The sequence below is a fragment of the Ammospiza nelsoni genome, chromosome 24 (genome assembly GCF_027579445.1).
Source record: "Ammospiza nelsoni isolate bAmmNel1 chromosome 24, bAmmNel1.pri, whole genome shotgun sequence".
In the NCBI taxonomy this organism is placed as follows: Eukaryota; Metazoa; Chordata; class Aves; order Passeriformes; family Passerellidae; genus Ammospiza; species Ammospiza nelsoni.
In genome coordinates, this window is record NC_080656.1 from 2619390 (window position 1) to 2625535 (window position 6146).

Sequence of the window (6146 nt, forward strand, 5' to 3'; positions counted from 1 at the left end):
GGGGCACCGGGATGATCCGGCTGTGAATCCCCCGGGGTGTAGAACAGACATGAGAGATCTCTGCAGCCAGGGCTGGAACTTGGGGTTTATTGCAAAGGGCCTGGGTGCAGGGCCCTGCTGGGAGCTGCCAAACACAGCTCAGAGCAGGGCTGGGAGAAGAGAGGGGGAGAGAGTGAGAGAGTAAAAAGGTAAGAGCATAAAAGGGTAAGAGAGCGAGGTTCCCATTACAATACCATAAATCTTCTTCTGTGTTGAATATTCTGATTCTCACTAACCAATCTAGTACAAGATACAAATCCCACAGCATTTACATACAGCCTATAAGAATCATTACATTACCACACTGTGTTACATTTTAAACCCTATAAACTCCTCTTTGGGCCCCTTCTGCCAAGCTGTAGGGTCTGCTCTGACCCTTGGGCCTGTCTGCAAGCAGAGGGTGTTGTTCCATCAAAAGGGGATCACCTTCAGCCAGCCACACCATTGTTTTCCAGTTGTTCAGTAACTGAGGTATCTCAAAGCTTGCTTTCATTTCAATCTAGCTTATAGTTTCCATATTCTCAAAATCTTTTGCCAGACAATAATAATGATATGGCTTTCCTGTTTCATCTTCCCCAACACCAGGGCACTGGGATGCTCCAGCTGTGCCTCCCCCAGGCACTGAGATGCTCTGCTCCTGCATCCTCCATCTATGGAATGTCAGGGCATTCTGCCCTCCCCAAACATGAGGTACCCAGCTCCCAAAACCTCACAAACGTCCCACCAGTTTGCAGCCAGTCACCTTTAATGAGTCTCTAATTAATCCACACATAATTTGGTCCAAATCTGCACTAATTCGAGTAAACACAGCTTTAAAACAGGATGGACACAACCCCTTCCTCTGTGGATTGTTTTATGGCACGGTTTTTTGTTGCTTTGGATTTGTTTTTGGTGATGAGCTCTCAGTAAACTGAAGCAGGAAACAGATTGAAGGCCACAGTCCAAAAGTGTTAATCAGCAGTAAAATTTTAAAACCTGTGCCTGGAAAAGCCACGCAGCTCCATCAGCAAAAAGAAAAGGGGCCAAACTCCCCTTGTGCTGTTGTGAAAACTCAGGGATCCTTTCAGATCCTTTTAGATGCTTCCTTACACAGCTGATGGGAGATCCAGAGCAGAGATTTGGGCTCTGCTAATTCTCATTTCACTTCCCCTTACTAGTTTTGTGTTCCCAGGGATCTCTTGCAACCCTGACACATGCAGCCTCCCCTTGCAATCTACCCCTGTGTAAAGCAGGAGTAAAATTCACCAATTTCAGCTCATTACGTGTCTGCAGGTGCTGTTTGCACTTTAATGAGACATAACTTTCAAGGAAATCTGCTGCTGGCTACCCGTGGTAACTCCTGAATCACAGAGGATTATGGAAAAAACCTCAGGCTGCCATCCCTTAGCTTCAAAAAGCTCTGAAAATTCTCCATCAGGGGCTTTTTGATGGTGAAATTGCAGAATGAGTGATTTTAGTCAACTGAGAGCCAGTGCTGGTTCCTGCAGATGCAGAATCTGATCTATCTTTTCTTGCTGACTTCCCTAGATGTGTTGTTGCAACTTTAAAATTGCCTTAAAATGCCGATTTGTAACAATTTCATGAATAAAGAGTCAGGTGAGCCCAGCAGAGCCTCTCAGTGCTGTGGGTTGTCACACGTGCTTTATCCAGCTTGAAACTTGCTCTGAGCAGGTGATGGGCTTTGCACAGGAGGGAAAATGGGTCTAAACTGCACAAATTTGTTAATTAAAATTAAGTAAAATTGAAGTAAAATTTAGTAAAATTAAGCAAAATTAAAAATAAGTAAAGGTAAAATAAGGCATGGTCTGTGTCCTCACTGTCAAAACCAACAGTCTTTAAACCTGCTCCATGTGACCTGGAAATAAGCCATAAAATTCTAAAATAAAGAACTGCCTTGGCTGTCTTTTGAAAGAATTAATTCAGTAATTAACTAGTCATTCCTGTGTGCAGGAAGCTAAGAATAGACACTAATAGCATCCAACTGGTAAGTTTTATTAATGAAACCTTTCCTACATGTTGCACATAAAGTTGGGGATCTGAGGATCCTACTGGAAAATAAACCAAATAATTTTTCAGAGACAGTACCAGGTTTCAGAACACCATATTTATAAAAGTTTCTCTCCTTTTTTTCCGTGTTAAAATCTGGTAAAAGTGACATAGGTAGCAAGAGAACTGTTTCAATCCTTTTATTGATAGCTTTTATAAAAGCACTATGAAATTTGTTTGCTTTCAGTTTCTAGTGCTGTGTATGCAAGATGAACTGACTTGATTGAAAAACCAGCCTGCCTCAACCCTCAGCTTCTTCTCCCTTATTAACAACATTTTATCAGCCCTGGATACCTGCAGAGGCCCTCCAGTGATTCCCAGGACCAGGGAGGAGAAAAACCAGAGGAGGAGCTGTGTTGATTAATTTCCTCAGTGACCGGGTTGTCCTTTATTAATATGAGTTCTCAGGGGTCTCTGTGGTCATGGCTGACCCCAAGATGTGGCAGAGAATCTCTTTTCCCAGCCCAGCAAGCAAAGAAGGAGTCAGGATTCTTCTGTTCTGGTTTTCAAGGTTGTTTATTTTCTGTTATTTTTAACATTCTTTCCCTGGCCTGCTGAGGTCCGTTCAGCAAGTCAGTCTGAGGCACACTGGTGTTATCTTTTTATACTAAAAACTACATGTACTTTATTTACAATAATTTCCCAATACCTATCACCTATGTTAGACAGTGAACTTCTACTCTAAACCAATCTAAAAATGTCATCTCAGCAGAAGATGGAGGCTAAGAAGAAGAAAGAAGAAAGACAAGGCATGCCCAAATTCCTCCATCTTGGCACCTCAAGCCCTCATTCTAAAAACCCCAAAATTCCACTTTTCACCTTGTGACAAACTAACTATCATTCTACTTAAACTTTCATGGCTTGCAGATCCTCATATAAGGTTGGTAATTTTTTCCATGGGTCAAAATCAAAGGCACAGGGGGCTTGGGCTCTGTGCCAAGGTCTCTGAGCCCCCTGGTAGGGGCTGGAGCCATCCAGGGCAGCCAGAGGGATGTCCTGGTGTCCCAACACTGCCTTTTCCATTGAGTTGCAGCTTCCCAGTGAGAGGCTGAGAAATGCCAAATCCTGATTCCTGGTATTTGCCCAGTGATGGGATTTGCTCTTGCATGCATTTTACAATATTCTGGGATTGAATTGTGGATGTAGATGGAGCAACACCAACATAAACCCTGAGTGAAATTATGATAAAACTGCTCTGTGCATCTTCTGCTCTCTTATAGGGACATAGAGGGATCTCAGGAGTTCCTGGGCTGAACCTCCTGGAATTTGATGGGTGTAAAACAGCTTTCAATAAAATTCCTGTCTGCAGCATGAGGAGAGTGCCTGGAGGTTGTGCCATGCCCTTAAAGCCTCCTTTATCCATCTAAACAGAATTTCTGTTTTCCCATACGTTCAGTAAACACCCAGGTGTACCTCCCATCCATCCCTGGGATCTGCCCCTTTCTTTAATCCTTGAATCTCTCCCTTGCTTACCTCATCCAAGCACCCAGAAGGTGCCATTTCTGGCTGGAAGCTGCTTCACCCTGGTTTTGCAGCCTGTGGGATGTGTTTTCCTGTGCTTCAGCAGCTCTTGGAGCAGACTCTGCAGCGCCAGCAGCCTGCTCCTGGCAGGATTCCTCATTAACAACCACAGCAAGTGCCACCTTCCCTGCACAGCCTTGCTCTCATCTCCCTGACCCAGCAGCTCCTCAGGGAAAACAGCTTTGCTCCCACACTCAGGGACTTGTTGCCTGCTCCTGAATTTACCATCAGGGTGCAGGAGCTGTTTCCTCTCCATCCTCCTGCCTGTTGTGGTCTCCAGGGCTGTTAATCTGCTTTAACTCCACCCTGCTGACTTCTCTCTTTGGAAACTCCTGATTTTCTCCTGATATGGGGAGGATTTGGGGTTTATGCCCTCCCCAGACCTGGAATTGCTTTTCCTTTTCCTCAGTGAATGTAGTGCTGAGGGTTAAAGCATCCTAATTGGCTGGAGAGGAGGCTGAAGCAAGAATTTAGGAGGGAAACCTTTCTAAAAAGCTCTGAATTGCAACAGCCCCTCAGAAATGTCATTGCCAAGGAACCACAGAGTTGCTTGAGAGTCTATGTCCTCCCCAGACCTGGAGTTGCTTTTTCTTTCCCTCAGTGAGTGTGGTGCTGAGGGTTAAAGCATCCTAATTGTCAGGAGAGGAGGCTGAAGCAGGAATTTAGGAGGGAAACCTTTCTAAAAAGCTCTGAATTGCAACAGCCCCTCAGAAATGCCATTGCCAAGGAACCACAGAGTTCTTGGGCACCTGAGAATGGATTTATCAGGTGTTTGTGTGGGGAAAGAGGGATCTAACAGAGCAGAGGGGTTGTAGGACCAAGATGGATGAGTTGAGCAGAGGATAGGGGCAGAAAATGGATGTTATGGCTCTAGGACAGGGCAGGAAGGATGATTCCATCAGGAATAAGGATGGATTTGTGGCTGGAGCAGCAGGTGCTGGTGTGACCTTGCTGGGACACTGTGATCCTTCTGTCCAGGGATGATAAATTCAGCCCAGGGCTGAGGAGGGTGTTTTATGAGGTGAGCCTTGCAGAGTTTAGCAAAGCAAGGCTGGAATGGGTCTGACTGCTGTCCACAGACACATGGGGAGGGAGGGATGGACCCAGGAGAGAGGAAAATCATTGAAATAAAGAAGTTTTAGCACAAGGATAAGGGGGAGCAGCTCTCCAGCAATGGCTGGGGCTGGAGATCAGGAGAGCCCAGTCCTTGGATGGAGAAGCTCTTGGGATCAAGGAGCAAAGCACCATTTCAACACAGAGCTGGAAATGTTCATGCCTGGGGGAAGCCTGTGCCATCCTACAGCCTCTACAAGTGCATTTCAAGAGGAAATATGCCCATAAAACATAATTACCCTGATGGAGGAGCAGCATTATGGGCAGCACAGGCTGGGGAGGTTCAGCCAAGGGTTGACCCCAAAGATTTCCCCTGGTGGGACTGCAGAGACCCATCTGTGCCTGGTGGTTCCCATTGTCTGTATGGTACCATCATGGATGCAGTGTAAGAAATGTTCCCCGAGGTTTACTTCTTATCCCACAGTTCATTTCCTTATCCCACTAATTTTTTTAAAGCTAAATTATGATGGTAACACTGATATCCTTAATTAAGGACTTTTCCCCTACTGGTAATATCACAAAGCCTTGGGATATTATCCAATATCCCAAAGCCTTTGCATTGTTTAAATTATTCAACTCAAACCCAGCGATGGCTACAAAACAAGGAAGTAAAAAGGTGGGGAAAAGCCAGGGCAGGCTGTCACCTTAATGAGCTGCAAGGCAGGGCCTGTCCCTGTGCCAGGGAAGTCACCTGGAATGGAAGTCACACATATCTATATGTAATATATATATATATATATATATATACACACATATATATGTAAAATTCAGTATATATATTGTATATTTTAATAATGTAAAATTATGTATAATATATAATATATAATACATAATATATAACATATAACATATAATATATAATATATAATATATAATAGATAATATATAATATATTATATATTATATATAATATATTATATATTATATATTATATATTATATATTGTATATATGCATAATATATATTATCTAATGTATATTACAATATATATTGTATATATGCATAATATATATTATCTAATGTATAATATATTGTAATAATGTATAATGTATATGTATTGCATATTATAATAATGGCATAATGTAATGGTTATAATAGAAATAATAGTAACTGTGAATATAATATAAATATAATATACAATATAATATGATATTATATAAATATACTATACTACAATACTACAATACTATAATATACTATATTATAATAGTGTAACGTAATGTAATGTAATGTAATATAATATAATATAATATAATATAATATAATATAATATAATATAATATAATATAATATAATATAATAATAAATATATAGAAAATAAAGCAGACATCAGGGTGGGCCTTCACCCAGCACATCTGGCAGGTATCCAAGATTCCCCTGCAATGAACCCAGGTATATTCTAACGAGGTGGCTCCAAAATTCCCATT